The sequence below is a fragment of the Gallus gallus genome, chromosome 3, assembly GCF_016699485.2.
Source record: "Gallus gallus isolate bGalGal1 chromosome 3, bGalGal1.mat.broiler.GRCg7b, whole genome shotgun sequence".
Lineage (NCBI taxonomy): Eukaryota > Metazoa > Chordata > Aves > Galliformes > Phasianidae > Gallus > Gallus gallus.
The window spans coordinates 92,959,401-92,975,912 of record NC_052534.1 but is presented as its reverse complement, the minus strand read 5'-3'; the positions used below and the strand labels follow the sequence as shown (position 1 = coordinate 92,975,912).

The following is a 16,512-nucleotide window of genomic DNA, read 5'->3' as shown; positions in this document are numbered from 1 at the left end:
GATTTAGCTGGAGACTTTGATTTGTGGGATTGACAACCTTATTATGCAGTGAGCTTATTATTGATATTATTCTGCTCTTGGTTGCCATGACCACCTTGTGAGAGACATTCAATTTTCTCTCTTCCATCATCATTATCTATGAGGCCATCTGTTGTGGAAAATGAATTCAGCCTCATTTGCATGACTGATAAGCAAATTTTTTTTTATCTATTTAACAGAAGGTCATATGCCGGGGATTTGGAGCTGGTGAAAAAAAAAAAAAAAAGTGGAGGAAAAAAAAAAGGCATCTCGAGAGGATGAGTGGGAGTGCGTGCATTAGAGGATGTATGTGGAAGTAAAACAGATCCCTCAGGCCTGCTAGCCTATCCTACTGCATTTGTCATTCCTGCCAGGGCGACATTTTTTTCCCCCTAAGCTTCTGCACACTAAAGAGAGTGAGAGCTTTTTCCCTGCAGTCTTCTTGAAGCCCCCTGATTTTTTTTTACTTAGTGTTGGTGGGTGTATTTTAATATATATCTATTTTTTTGAACTCCCTGGAACATGGGGTATCTTTTCAGTGTTCAATGAAGAAAAAAAGCAGCATTTTCTGGGTCTCTGTGGTATGCTTCTTACTCCTCATCCTTTCAAAGTTGTAGTAAGACAGGGTGTTTCTTAACCATGCTGAAATGTCTTTCTTATGTTTAACTTGTAAATGGTTAACGGTGCAGGTGTGGGATGCATTTTATGTAGGGTGGGGGTTGATTCTTGTAGCTAACTGGAAAGATTATTGTGATTTTTTGCAGTTGTTCTGTAGCTTGTACTTAAACATCCATTGTTTGCTCTTTTCAAGTTCTTCTGACAATACTGCTGTGCAGCTGAAATTATACTGGGCTGTAGAATAGCTTATAAAAAATCCTAAAGTGTATGCTTGCTACATGAACGCATAATGTTGCATGCTTTAAGCATGTTGTTGTTTATATAAACTTGCTGCATGTTGGACGGTACTTGTTTGATATGGAGAGCCAGAGACAGAAACTTCTCAGATTAGAAAGCTCAAGCCTCCTGACAGCCAAAGACAATTAAAGAAAAGATTATAAGATAATGTTTTTACACTAAAACTACGTTTGAAAACAGTGGTTTTGTACTTTAAAACGGAACACTCACAGGGGAGTAGCAATTCTAAAGAACACTATCTTAAATATTTTTTATCTGTAACAGTTTTTTCTTTTCTTTAAAGAGAAACACCTCTGTAAATAAGGCATGGTTAATTCAGTTAACCCTCTAAGTCTATACTTCAATTTTAAAGTAGTTCAGATAAGTATGACTGTAGTCCACATACATTTTGTGTGAATTTCATAATTTTATTTAGTGCTAAAAGCTAACTGGAGAGTATAAAAGAAAATTAATTATATTAGTTAGTAAAAAAGAAATAGATTGTTAGCCTCTTATACAGGAGATGTTACACAGGTTTGCTTCTTTTATTTGTCACTAACAACGATTAAACTTAATAGAACAGAAGCATGCCATTTCTTTCTGTACTGAACAACATACATAGCCTCATCTAGCCACAGAGGAGATTTTTAAAAAGCAATGTTTATTTATTTTCTACAGAAGTAATGTGTGTATTACTGTGGAGTTTTTTAAGTGATAAATGTTTTTGCAAGGTTGACAATGTTCCTTTTAAAGATAGAAAAGGACATACACAGTACCCTTTTTCTTGCAAATAAATGCAATTGTGTTTTATTTACAGTCTACAGGGAATCTCTTTTTATATCTTATACTTAGAATAGAGAAATGGTTGTGGGTGCTAAATTAAAGGTGGAGTGAAGTTTCACTTTTATTGAGGTCAGACAGAGATCAGGTGTCTGACTTGCCTACATTAAGTAACTTACTCTAAATTACTTGATTAAAAATCTTTTTTTTTTTCCCTTTTGTTTTAGAAAATGTTCTGCAACAAATCTAGCATTAACTTGTCATGGTAATCTATTGCTGATGGCTGTTTAAAGGGCACTTTTTTTTTTTCTTTCTCTTATCCCCCTGATTTCAGAAACAGGGTCTTTTTTGTAAATTTTTAAAAAGAAATAAGATTTAATACTGCTTTTGGCATCGGCCATATTTATCATGCCTACTGAAGTTTGTGGTGGAAGTTAGATTACAAAACTAATTTTACACCCAAAGTTCAGTACAGTGCAGTACTCTGGCAGTTGGGGTAGACTGTTTGAAATGGTGCTAGTTTCCTCAACGGACTTCAGCTCGAAGTAATAGGATACTGTGTATTAGCAGGTTGCATGCAAAGGTTGAGGTCTCCGTATTATCCCCTCCACCCCCCCTCACTTGAATTGTCAGCATCTTCCAGAGGCTTGTGAATAAAAAATTGGTAAACTTCTGAAAAAGCCTAAGAGATAACACAGTCGGTTCTCTTCCTTTGCCCCCCAAAAGTTAATTACCAAGCTTGGTTGGATTCCTCCTTGCCACCCTGACATTTGACTGCTGCTAATTCACTGATTAATCTCATTAATGTGATTATAGTGGGATTTGTAGTTGGCTGCCATTGTTCTGCAGACAGTGCTATTCAGCCCGAGCACTTGCCACCTCATTCAGTTTGGCTGTGATTTTTCAAAGGCGGCGGGGCGAGCCATTGTGCGCGCCGTGCCCGCGCCTCGCCTTTCAGCACCGGGAGCTGTCCGCCGCTGATAGCAATTACCTCCAGCGCCGCCCGGCTTCCCACCGGCTCGCTGGCAACGTGGAGACGGCTGGCTTTCATCACCCTAATGATTCCGCTCGCTGAGGTAAAGGCAGGAGAGGCTTTTATGCCTTCTAATTAGGCGATGCGAAGATGGCTGTGGTAAAGCGTCAAATCTCTGCGTTTCACTACTTCTGCCTTTCTTTTTAAAAGCTGTCTTTGCGTGCATTTTGTTTTCTCGGAGATCTACAGGGCAGTGTAGCTTAGACAGAACTTCCTTGCAGCCATGCAGTTTAACTCTTAGGACATGAGGGACGTTACAGCTGTTGCCATACTTAGCCCGACTTCTTCACAGGGGAGGGGAGGGGGGAGAGGGGGGGGGGGGGGGGGGGGGGGGGAGGAAGAGAGAGAGAGCTTTGTTGAGGTACATAATTTTGTTCATTTTTTAAAATCTTTTTATTTTTTTTTATATTTTATTTTTATATTTTGGACAGATAAACAATGCATCCAGCTTGCCACCTCAAAACTGTTTGCCCTCTGCAGCATTACCGTGTCTGGGGTCTCACCTCCTTGTGCACTGAACATTCATTTTTTCCAGAGTTTGAAAATAGTAGGCATGTTGGATTGGAACTTGATCTGGAGGATCTTTTTCATGTTTCATTATGCATATGAATGACTTCTGCAGTCTTCAGTTGCAGCAGTATTTAATATTCAAGTTTCTAGGTTAGACAGTTTTAAATCACAGTAGGAAGAACTTTAAAGTAAGGCACTTTACACAACATTAGGGCATGATCTGCTCTATCCTATTTGATATTTTGACTTTTATCATCTAGAAGTTACATTGTTATCATTTAATAACTGTCAACTGCACATGCGCAGAAAGTTTTCTTTTTTTATACATCTTCTTTTTCATTTGTATTCTTTATGAGCATGACTGTGTACTGGAAACTGAAGCCACACATTTAACTCTATTGTGTGAAGGATTTGCCAGGACAGACGGTGAACTCTTGAATTAAGGACACTTTTTATGACAAAGTGTCTCGGTGAGGAAAGGGTGGGATCTATTAAAGAACAAACTCTGTTATAGAAGATTTAATATAGTAAATATCAGTGAATTCTCTGTAGCCATTGTATTTTATGGATAAATAATGTTTGCATTCAGAACTGACAAAGTGCACTGAAACTGAAAAAGGCTGATTGCTGCTTTACTATACATTTGACTTACGTAGTTTTACAGTCACTGATACCATATTTGTAATAAGATTTCCTATTTCCTCTTCATTTCCTTTTTTTCCCCCCCCCTTTTCTTTCCCACACAAAATCAAAAGCCCGGTGAGTAAAGCATTGTCTCTTTAACTGCTTTTCAGAACTATACGTTTCAAGGCTGTATAAAACAGGACTGTATAGGAACAGGTTTTAACAGTGACAGCCACAATATGCAGGCCAATTAAGGCTGCTCGTTAGCGGGTATATTCTTGTAATACTCCTGTCAAGCTGAAATTGCACTCCCTTATTGACAGTAGTGGGTTCGTCTGATGCTTGAATTATGCTTTCTCTGTTTGTCTAATGTTCCAAGTCTCATTAGAAACCGCTACCAGTGAAAAAGTAAAAGAAACTGAAGGTTTTCAAGCATTCTTTATGTGAAATTTGCTAACCTGTCCAACTTAACCTTCAGGAAAAATACTGTGCTCTCATTAACACTGCTTAAACATGACCTGCATCTCCTTTTCCCCATGGATAATGTGCGTTGACGAGACACAGGCTGGGGGAGGGAGAATCCATCCCACAACATTAAACCCATACCTTAATGTCTTATGGAGGATAATTAGGCCAATGAATCACCAGTCTCCCAAAATTGTTTTTCGCGGCTTTTTTTTTGGTAAATGTTTTTAATTTATGCTTAGCCCCTTTATCCCTAACACAGGATTTATATACCTTTTCCCCCAATTAAGGCAAGTATTGTTCTTGTCTTCTGTGAGAAAAGCATTGGGGTATTTCTTTGTGTCATCCTAAAGGTTGGAAAATATGAGATTTTTTTTTTCCAACTAAATCATCAAGCTATTTTAAAAGTTTGAAAACACCTACTATGATATGTGTGCCCCATAGTCATCTTCACAACCCTATAGGGCTAGGTAACATCTAACGTAAAGAGGTTAGCTTGGGAGGGAGAAGGCAAGCCTTGATTTCTGAAACGAGAATGCATTTATTCAAAGATTCTGCACTAAATCGTACGCTGGAAAGCGATCAGGTGAATCTATAGGGGTATAGATACCCCTATACCCATATAAAAGGGACCTTGAATCACCAGGTGTGCACCTGCTTCTAGGCAGCGTTGATGCACGTTAAAAAAAAACCCAACCCCAGATTGCATGCAGTCAGGATGAAGCAAAGATGGAAGCTCAGCTCCGCGCTGCGAGCAGGAGGCCGCTCTCCTGCCGCCTCCCCTCCGCTCCGCGCCGCGCCGCCCTCTCCCCGCCCGCACCCCCGCACCTGCGGCCCGGCCGCTCCCGGGGCTCCGCGCCTCGGCCCCGGGGGAGCCCCGCGAGTGCGGGGAGATGTAATCAGAGATGACAGAGAAAAATTAAAGGAGAAAAAAAAAAAAAAAAAAAAGCGAGGTGGAGATGGGGGGCGGGGGAAGAGACACGTAAGTCTTTTTTTTTTTTTTTTTTTTTCTTTCCCCTATCTGAGGGAAACACTTCGTTTTCCACCAAAAACGTGTAAGTCGTGAGGGCTCAGCTATTGTTAGTCCCTGCCCCTGCAGGCTGGCTCTCCTCTGAATTCCTACGACAAACTTTCCCGAAAAAGCCCCTCTCCTGCCATCGCCATCAGAGCGCGGCTGCGAAGGGCTGCTGGCCCCTTCCGACTGCGGTGTGATTCCTGCAGGGCGGGATGTAACCTCTGTAGCGACCGGCATGTCTGGGCTCCGCACGGCAGGCGGGTCGGGAGGGATCGCCTCCGCGGCTGGAGGAGGGTTCCGTGTGACCGTGGGTCACTCCGCCCCGGCCGCCGGGCTGTGCCCGCTGTGCCCTTGCGGCGGCGGGGCGGGGGGAGCGGTGCGGCGAGGGGGGGCTGCAGCAGCACAATGGCAAGAAGGAGGGCGGCGGGCGTGGGTGCGCGGGGAGGGCAGTGCGCTGCGTGTGCGCTGCCTGCGGTCTTTCCCATAAAGCGCGCAGCCTGCACGCCTGCGGGGATGGGGACTGAGGGCATCGCCGGGGAGAGACGGCACGGCGATGCCCGGGGCAGGCAGCGGGCACGGCACGGCCAAGTCCGCGGGGCTTCGCGTCCCCCTCCCCCCGCCGCCGTGCCCACACACACACACGGGGCTGCCGCTGCCCCCGCGTAAAGATCACAGCCCCTCCCTCTGTCACCGAAATGACATTTCGGGGACGGGGTCGGAGGAAGCGGCGCCCGCTGGCACCCCGCTCTCGGCGGAGGGCAGCGGCTGCCCGGGGGCGAGACCCGCGGGGAGCTGCCCGGGGGCGGGCGCTGCGGCAGGCGGCGGGGGGCCGCTCCCCGCTATTGTCTGCGTGGCACAGAGCCCGCGGGTAGGGACGCGCTCCACGGCTGAGCGGGGGCGGCGAGCACCGCAAACCTGCTTCCAACCGGCGGGGGATAGCGGTGTCGAGAGGCACGCACAAACCTTTTTGTGCGCGAGCCCTTGTTTACGTTGGGGCTGGCGATCACATCAAGTTCAGGTGCGCCAGGCGCTAATGGTGGAAGGCTGCTAATGCCTTCAGCCGGCGATAGTTCGTTTCTTTTGTTTCAAAAGGCAGCTCACGGTGCGAGCAGGTAAAATAAGCGAGGCTTTAGCAGCTCCCCCGGGTTACCTCCGCAGACCCCGCAGAGACGCCCCAGAGGCAAGGCGATGCCTATTCCTGCTCATTATTTCCCTTCAAAGCTACAGCCGGAGGTCGACCGGTTCGGGGGTGGGAGGGCCGCGCCGCGGCGGAGACACCATTTTAACGCCGGTAGCAGCGGCGGGGCGGTATTTTTAGCGCTCCCCCTCCCCGGTGGCCGCGCCGCGTCCGCTGCCCGCAGCGCTCCGCGCCGCCGGGGAAGCGACCCGGGAAGCCCGCGAGGGCGCCCAGCGCGGTCCCGACCCGACCCTGTCCGCCCCCGTCGCGCCGCTGGGGGTTGGGCGTGCGCGGCCGCAACTTGAGCCGCGCGTCGGGAGCGGGCGCGGGGCTGCGCGTCGCCGCGCTGGTGGCAGGAGGAGGAGGAGGAGGAGGCAGGGTAAGTGCGCGGGCCGGGGCCGGGCTGCCGCAGCGGTGGGGCTCCGAGGGCACCGCTACCAGCCCGAAGCCTCCGCGCTACTCTTAAATGGAGGCTCCAGCTGATCCGTCAGGCACGGGGCTGCACGCATGCCCATCTTTTCAGCGTTCGGTGGCGGTGGCAACTTATTAATTTCTGTCTCCGACTTCAGCGAGCCCGTTGGTTTGCCGTCTGAAAGCGTTATTACTTTTGTCCATGTGGCAAAATAATTAGCATACAGATGAGAAGGGATCCTGCCTCTGAGCCTCAGTTGCGGGAGAAGATGTGCAGTGCAAAGTTGATTGGATGAATGGAGAACAAATGGTGGGCGTTCAAAAGCATTAGGAGAGTTTTGTTGTCGTGGAGCGGGTCTGTCAGTTTCCTGGGTGAACGTGGTAAGATGGAAGGCAGGGTGGCTGGCGCTGAGGCGGCTGCTTGATGGAGCGTGGCCTACTTGGAGGCGTGCGGTTGGATCGTGTGTGGCCGGTGCCTTTGGACTACTTTGGTTCGCGATTCTGCGGCGTTCCCTTTGCGGTTCCCTCAAGGTAAATATGGCCTTTTGTCGCTGTTGTTGTGTGCAGGCACTTTGCGGTTGTTGACAAAGTGATGGAAAGTTCAACTCTCCGGGGCAGTTAACAAAGAATAGCCGGGCTTCGGACTTCTCCCGTGCTCGGAGCCGGGGGATGCGGAGCGGCTCAGGGCCCTCTTCTACTGAAGTCTGCGGGGAGTTTGACATTGCTTCCCTGCCAACAGGATGGAGCCCTCTGAGGCTGTTGTTTTAGGAACGACTGCTGCCTATTTTCCAGAACAATGTGGGTAGAGCTGTAAAATTAACAACTGCTGCTTCAGTGAAAGCCTCGGTGTGATTACTTGTGATTGGCGTGGTACGTATTTTCTTGACTGGAAAGAAAAAAAAAATATGCTTATTTAACACAAACTCACAGTGATTCTAAAACCTGAAGTTATTGATGGACGAATTGAAGTGAGTCTCCGCTCCACATATCTCCACCGTATGGGTGTCTTTTTGCTTTAGTGAAAGGAGAAAACAAAAGAAGAAAACAAACAAGCTATTTTTGAATTCCATGGTGTGTTTTTTTTTTTTTTTTTTTTTTTTTTTTTTGCCAGATGATAACACTGAGTCAGACTGGAATCCCACTTCTCGAACACAGCATCCATTGATGGGCATTTCTTATATAATTCGGATGCTGTGCCTGAAATAAGGGATGCTATAACATCTGGTAACGTTTGCTTTCTCTGTGTAGTCATTCAGGAATGTTTTTATCCAATTTTAATGGTTCTTAATCTCCTTAAAAATGGTGATTTTTTTTCATTTTAACTGACCTAATTTTGAAACTGCAGTTAAGGTTGGGGTTAAGTAGAAATTATTACCCTTTAATGGTCTCTGTGTCGGATTTTTTGATAATTTTAGAACAGTTTGATGACAGATTGCCTTTCGTTTGAGAAGTGTGGGTTTTTTGTACCTTTTGATTATGTTGGTCTGGAGAACAACGGTATGTAGTTCCAAACAATATTTAGTTTCTACCACTCTCTATTTACCTCTCTGCCACTATTTTTTCCTTTAGTCGACATTTCAGATTTGCATGATAGTTTAGTTTCAAAAATTACCAGGCAAAACTCTTTGTCCTATCTCTCTGCAAACAAAAAACACCTTGGAATATGCTGTTAACCCTTTGCAGACAGTGGGCAGGTACTTCTGCTGATTGCTCAAGGTGCTTTAAGTTTGGAAAGATAAGGTTAAACTTGGTTGCTGTGCTGTAGGTTGGCGAATGTGGATGTGTCTGGTTGTTTGCAATATGGCACGTTTAAAAACAACCGAGATGGCAATATAACACTCCTAGCCTTAGAAATACAGAGTGATGTGAGGCTATGCACAATAAAACAGGATTTTTCGGTGGGGGGGGGGGAAGTAAAGACTGCATTTTTTAAAAAATTGTGTGGATTTATCAGGTGGAACAAAGAGAATAGCGAATGATGGCAGTGAATAAATGCAGAATTCAGCACACTTTAAACAAATCAGAGTAGGATTCAATTTTGTATATATTTTGCAGCTTGAACTTTCTGGAGAGGCAGTGTTGTTGTTTTTTTTTCCCCTCCCTGTTATTGTGACCAACAAGGGCAATAGTTTAGTACTAAATGTTGGAAGTGGTTTCTTTGTTTTAAGTTCAAATACCCACGTTCTCAAAAAGGGCAATTTTTGTCATAGTAGTTCTTAGTTCACAGTAAGACTTTGTTGTTTTACTATGCAGTCTTGTATCTCAGATATTGTAGAACTGAGTAACTGTATTTGGAGACAAAGACAATTAAGAAAGGAGCTACTTCAGTGTACTCAGAGGTATATTATTTCTCCACGTTTGTTAAGGACCATTTCTGAGGCTCTCCTCTATTGCAGTTCAATTTTTGTGGAGGAGATGAACAAGATATACGCTAAGAGTATTTTGATGATACATACGTGCAAACAGATGTATGGAGATTTATCACCTAGGCATAGAAACTTTGCAAAAAAGGTACTGTTTTGAGAACTGTTCTGCAGCAGTCAGGCTTTATGTAGACTCCAGAAGAATGCAAATATAATTCCCATCCCTCAGCATATCCATGGGAAGTCGGCAAAGGCATTTCTTTTTAAAATGAGTAGTACAAACACATTTGTAAAACTAAGTTCTCTGCGGCAGAACCTATTTCTTGATCAAGTCTGAGCACAGTAGTTGTTTTGTTGAGAGAGTCAGTGGTAGAAAACTACTTTGCTGTTAAACATATATGCAATACATACTTAAATAAGTATGCAATACTGAAGACTATCTTTATGAAAGTAGTGATTTTAATATCATTTTGCCTGAACTTGATAAATGTTTGTATCATGTTGATCAACTTACAGTAAAGATGTGAAGTTTTTGATAGCACAGTGCAAGAAAACTTTGACTTTAGATTACTTACTGACCTTTTCTTTCTCATTTAATGAATTATGAGAAATTTTAGTAAGATTATGAATTAAGCTTTAAACAGAAGTGTAGCCAGACTTCTTTGGAATGAAAATGAGTGCAGACAAAATAGCCTTATCTCCACATATCTTAGATTAAAAAGTCACAAGGAGAGCAAGTTAAAGCTTTTGTAGACTATTGACAAAGATTATCTCCTTAGAATCCTTCACAGTATTTTTTTCCTTGTGTTAGAACCATACTGACTATTTTAACCATAGAGGAAAAAGCAGCAAAGTGTGATGAAACTGAAATGAAGGGGGGATGTGTTGTGCTGGGAGGGGGAGTAGGGTGTGGAGGCAGACACAATAGGATTTTTGATCCCTTAAAAGGGATCAGGAAAACAGTAAATGTTATTATTAGATTGGATTTAAAATCTGATCTCAGATCAGATTTGCAGTGTGCATCCTAGTTCAATATGTTTGCACTGAAGATGCAGATGCAGAGCTCAGTCACTAAGTAACAAAACTAGCCAACTTGGTTGTGGAAATAATCAAGGCTGCAGGGCACCCCATAGAGATCCATCAAATCAGGTCTGGCATAGAGCTGTCGGTAGGTTGAAAACATTAAGAAATCAATGCTGCGTCTGCCAGTAGACCCTTTGGTTTGCTGAAACTCCCACCTGCCTAATGCATCTAGGCAATTGCTTTCAGAAACCAGTTTCCTTCAGGATAAATTTTATATATCTTGAGGCTCCATCATAAGCAAATTGATTATAGCTCTGCACTGGGCAAACTCATAAACATCTGTAAGAGCACAGATTTTCAGCGTAACCAGCACTTGGGTCTCCTGTTTTTTGAAGTATTGAAAGTATACATTTCTCATAGCTTATGTCAGCACAGGAAATTGATTAAAGAAGACACGGTATACTGTGAATGTTTGTTCACATGGTATAACTTCAGCTGTTTCAGTCTGAATCTGGCAAGTGTTCTCCATCATTACCTGCAGCGGTGAAGAGAATCAGTATAAAGTAGCAATTTTTTTTTTGGAAATTATTTTTGTGATAGGTTTTAAGAAGGCTGCTGTTTTGTTCCTACTTTGCATGAGCCTGATCCTGACCCTAAATGAAAGGCAGCAATGAGCTTTGGATTATCTATCTATGGAGTGGTAGGCCAGACATATTCTTCATGCAGCTCGAGTACAAAACAGAACATCTCCTCACTGTCTCATATGTTTGAAATTAATAAGTTTGTTTGCAGACAGGATGCAAAAGGGAGTATAGTAGCCATTCAACAGAGCCTGGTCAATGAGTAGTTTATTTTTCTAGTGTCTCTAGTAACGTTTCACATGCATTCATATAAATGGTGATACTTGAAAGATGTAATACCGCATGTATTTATCTTTCCTATAATTAGCTTGTTCTATTTTTTTCCAAGGGAAATTCCCTTTTCTCCTTCTGACTCCAGCCAGTACTAGAGGATATTACCAAGGGAATAAAATTTTATGCCTAATTTTAGTGTTCCTCTGCCTAATGTGGTGTGAATAAGTACCATGTTACAGCATTTAAGCCAGTCCATCTTTGTCACTTCCTGAGCAATTCCTGTTCAGATAAAAGAGCCAAAATTCAGGAAGAGGGAGAATCCAAGATCTGTTATGTGGATGAACTGCAGAGAGGGATTCTTCTCTCTGTTGGCATGGTTGCATAGATGCTCTGGCATTCCTTTCAGAGCTGCAGCAGGGATGTTCTCTGTATAAGGATCAGGGAATGCCCATAGAAAGGGTTCCCCAGGCCTCACAATTCACTGTTAAATCCGATGTCTTAGTTTTCTGATTTTTTTTGAGTAGCTTATGTCTGTCCCTCTTCTGAATAAACATTGTTGATTTGTTTTAGTAACATATTTTCAGAGGATTTCCTCTGTTGTCTGAAGCGGAAGAGATTAAAGAAGAAACTGTTGATAAAACCTTTGCATACCTTGTGATTGTCATATCCCAAGTGTAAATATCTAGGATTGTTTTCCGGATATACGCATATTTAGTGAGAAATAAAGCTGTTATGTCATAAAAAATGATAAGGTTGAGTACAGGGCTTTTTATTTTCTGTGCATCTTTTTAGTGTTCTTGGCATGCTTAAGGCGAGTTGCTATGAATCCAGAGTGGTGTTTTTGCAGTGACTTAGTTATGCAGCATAGTTGGACTGATTTAGTTGACGCTACAAAGTAATGCTCATGTTTTGTCAGCACATACACACACACAGACCGTTCTGGGTCTTGTTAGTAAACATCCAGAGTTCATGCAATTTAAGGAAAACTAACTTCACAGGCAGATAAAAAAAAATGTCTATTCCAACACTGGTAAGATGACTGCACAGGTTATGTGTTTGTTACTTGCTTACTAAGACAAACTTACCATGTTCATCAGGAAATTCATAATGCTCTGACCCATTGGCTGTTGACCATTCTGCCCCCAGTCTCAGACTCTATTTTCCAGTGATGGAAAAAACACTTCTCTCAGCCTTTTGAGTTATTCGACATGCTTGGATCTGCTGGAGCTTAAGGCGTTACTCTATAGGGAATTAATGGATCTCCATGGTTTTGCAATATCGAAAGTTAAAGATGCAGAGACTGTGATGAGAGGAATGAGTAACAATGTCACACTGGGAAAGAATCAAATGTTCAATTCAAAGGAAGCTGCCAGTGGAAAAACTGAGGTCCTATTGACCAGTAAAAGGAATTTGATAGTAAGGAAAATGAGAACTCCATGATCATTTGGGTGTATGACCTCAAAACAAAGAAGAGGACTTCAGAGATGGTTATGGACAGCAAACTTGTTGAGGAGGGGTACTCTGGGGAGCCATGAGGGGTATTCGAAGTCAGTAGTACTTCATGAATTCAAAGACCATCTGGAAAAACAGGGAAAGCTTAGGTGGGTTTATTCACATGTGCTATTTCTGCTAGTTCTTTCACAACTCTAGGAACTCACTGCTTCTCAGTTCTTTCATCCTTCTCTCAGACTGGTGTCTTTATGGGGACAGGGAGCAAAGAATGTGCCTTTCAAATAGTCAGTTTATTTCAACATTTCCATGTGAACTGTTAATCATATGTAAAATATAGGTAAGATGAATGGATCCTACCCAGTATTCATAAATGTGTGTGCTAAGTACACATACATACATATACATATGTGTGTGTGTGTGTGTGTGGAGGGGGGGGGCAGGGCATGTAGAATTTCTGTAGAATTTCTAAATTTTGAAGATCATGCAGGGGAAAAAAAAGTGGCATTGAAAGCGATATCTAGTATTCCACTAAAATAGATGGGAAAGATTAGACTGTAAGCTGTCTTGTCACCAAGGCTGTGTTTTCTGTGAATAAAATGCAGACATGTAGTGTGAACCTCCTTCCATACATGCAGTTCTTCATTTTTCTGAGAGGAAACAAAATAACTTTGTTTGTTTGTTTGGTTTGGAGAACTCACTACTCATTGAATTAAACAATAGCAGCCATCCATTTTCAGTGGATTTTCAGGTTAATCTTTGGACGAACATTCCCTTCTACCTTTAGGACACTGTCACCATTTTTCAGCATATATTTTTTAAACTTTGAGAGTGAGGTTTGTGGGAGGGCCTGTATTGCTTCTCCATTTACAGCGAATTATCCTGCCTTACCATCACTAGCTCTGGAGCAGTCCTTGTTGCAGAAAGGCTGGTGAAGTGTCTGGGTAAACTCCAGCTGCTCTGAAGAACCTTCTCAGGGGCTCAGCACTTCACTAACAGACCATTTTCTCGTCATATTTCAAGATAAAAATATATATGGGGAGATGGATGAACACTTTTATCTACAATATATCCAACTTAATGTCTGTTTTTTTTGTTTTTTAAATCAGTTACCTTGGCCAAGAAGCAACAGATGATAATTAAAGAAGAGGGTAGATCTTTTGCGTAGGTCTCTGTCCCTGGTGACACAGTAGGTGGGAGAAAAGGCACACTTGAATAGTATACCTTGAAGTTTGAGTGTCCTGATTCAGCAAATACAGGCACTGCAAAGCAGTATGCAGCAAAACACTTGGTCATTTCAGTGCAATGTCATTTTGCTTTATAGACAGCTCTGCGGACTGGGTCTAATTCCATATGCCTTCTTTCTTTACTTTCTACCTGCCCAAGAGCCAGCCCAGATTGCCATAGTGAAATTTCCAGTCAACTCCAGCAGAAAGTAAGGGTGTATGACAGGAGTGCTCGTGTTAGTGACTCATGCACTTATTTATCATTTAACATATTTGTTATGATTAATAAAGCTTTATTTTGTGAAGACTGTGATGTATTTGATCTGTTAAAACAAAAACAACTTCCTTTATCTATTCATAGAATGGCCTGGGTTGAAAAGGACCATAATGACCATCTAGTTTCAACCCCCTGCCATGTGCAGGGTCACGAAATTCTTGTCACTGAATTCAGTAAAATATGGCTAACTTGAAATTAAAATTTTTAGCAGTTGTAGGTATAGCTTACTATAAGAGCAGAACGAGCAGATTTAAAGCAGTGCTGCCAGTAACAGATATGAGCATTTTCTTGTAAAGCTTCTAGAAATTATATTCACATTGACTCCTATAGTTGCTCTTCTGTGTTCAGAATCACCACTCTTTCTACTCTCACTGAAAGCATCTTCATTTTTGTTTTAGAGGCATTTTTTAATTTGCCAAATGTACATCAGAAACCATTGGGCAATTCCTGTATCTTTATTTCCAGATGGCGCTTCAGGAGCTAGGAAAGAAAAGATATTCTGGGTTTTTGAAAATTGTAGTTAATAAAGTAATGGTATCACTGTAAATATTATGGTCTAAAAAATGGTTTTTGCATTACTACCCTGCAAAAGCATTCCTTAAAATGAGAGCTTTACATAGGTTTCATAATTGCACTGCAGTTAGTGAGCCACCATTACTTAACCAACTCAACAGTGTCATTTGTGTTTATGCAGATGGAAGTTAGGAGAAAGAGAAAAGAGGTATTTTGCCTGCTAAATTTTTTTTTTTGCTTTCCTACACTTTGCATGAGTATCAGTTCTTACTCCTTTATAATAATCATGTTCACTACAGATTTGTGAACACCAAATTGCTAACCAGTTGTAGCAATTGGGGTTTACAGGCTCCTAGAGCCAGTATGCCTCTAGTTTTTCGGGGTATAAATACCTTTTATTTTTAGGCATTTGCACTGAAAGGTTCATGTGAACTCAGCAAGCAATTACAGGAACTAGAATGACAGTGTCCTGTATATGAAAGCTTTGCTTCTGCTGTTGACCTCGCTAGATTTGCATCATGATTGTTCCAAGGGCTAAAAATCATGCTGTGTTTACCTGCCTGGTGAATACCTGTGTTTTATTCCTACTTCTACTTTTTGCCTCTATCATCTGCTTTTCCCCAATTTTCTTCCTTTCTTGAAAAATCTGCTGATTAAATTTAGGCTCTATGTGCGGAAAAAATAGACATGAACCTATGAAAGAGACATAAGAACTCAATTAGTTTGTGTATATTTCTAATGCTGTTACATACTCAGTATGGAAAACCGGAAGCATGAAAATTGGGAAATTAAGAATTTAGGGAAGTTGAGTCTAAATTCTTAACACTGCTTGGGCAGAGCGCTGGGATCCCACAGTGCATTGCCAGTTATTTTGCCAAAAATGTCTGCAAACTGCATTGACTATCCAGAATTCCAATATAGTTTTGTCTACCAGAGTTATTTCTGGAGAGCATCATATTTGTAAAAGCCATCAAAGTAGCACAAATCATAAACAAATTGCATTCCCAAGAGCTGTAGGGTGGCACAGCTGTTTCTTTGAAAGGTTTCTGCTATAGGCAGGACTTAAAAATAAGACCTATTTCTCCTATAACTGTTTTTCTTTCTCATCTTTAGTATTTTGACTTAAGGATGCAAAGAAGTCATGAGATTTGAATTGCCCCTTGTTTTCGACAGCTAGGGGATGAAGAGAGAAAATATTGAGGACTGAAAACTGAGAAGGCAGAATCAGTGCCTATCATGGCAAATACATAGTTGATACATTTTATGGCTTTTCTGCTTGGAGAGTTACAGATTTCAGATCATAGCTTAACATTTTTTTAAAGAAGCAGCTTTGACCTGACTGCTAACTGTAACCCTAAAATGACTAAAAGTGTCTCAGATAGTGTTCGCACATACTCTTAGCTGTTATTTTCCTGCTGAAACATCAAAATGTTAGAGCCATGGTAACAGCAAAAAGAATTTGCCAGACAGCTTTATTAGAACAAGGAGACAGTACATTTGCATGGATACGTTCACAGAGCCGGTGGCCTAATCCCGTTCCTGCTGTAGTCATTCAAAATTTCTTTAGTGGAATAATGCATTTTGTATTAGTTTCTAGGTCTGCCAGTTGTTAACCTACACACTTTCCCAGTGTGGCTTTCAAAGCAATTACATTTAAAATATTAATATTACATTATTATATTAATTTTTGCTTTATCAATTGAATTCTTGGTTGCTTTATCATTTTGCCCCGAAGTCTGAATAGTAAATTTGAGTTTGGCATGCCATATCTGTAGGTAGTTTTTTTGAATAACCATAACCTTGGTTGTGGTGAGACTGAAAACAGTCTTTCCCCAAGAGGCATCACGCCCGTGACATAAGCCAAGAAGTATTTTACTGTC

The 16,512-nt window shown here is 42.2% G+C and overlaps 1 protein-coding gene across 1 annotated transcript in view; it reads left to right on the top strand.

Moving 5' to 3' along the window:
- The first annotated feature begins 412 nt into the window (after nt 1-412).
- Nucleotides 413-16,512, top strand: part of MYT1L (myelin transcription factor 1 like) — a 300,887-nt gene continuing 284,787 nt past the window's right edge. The window contains 1 exon segment of the mRNA XM_046939137.1: nt 413-494. The gene's annotated coding sequence lies outside the window, so the exon portion shown is untranslated.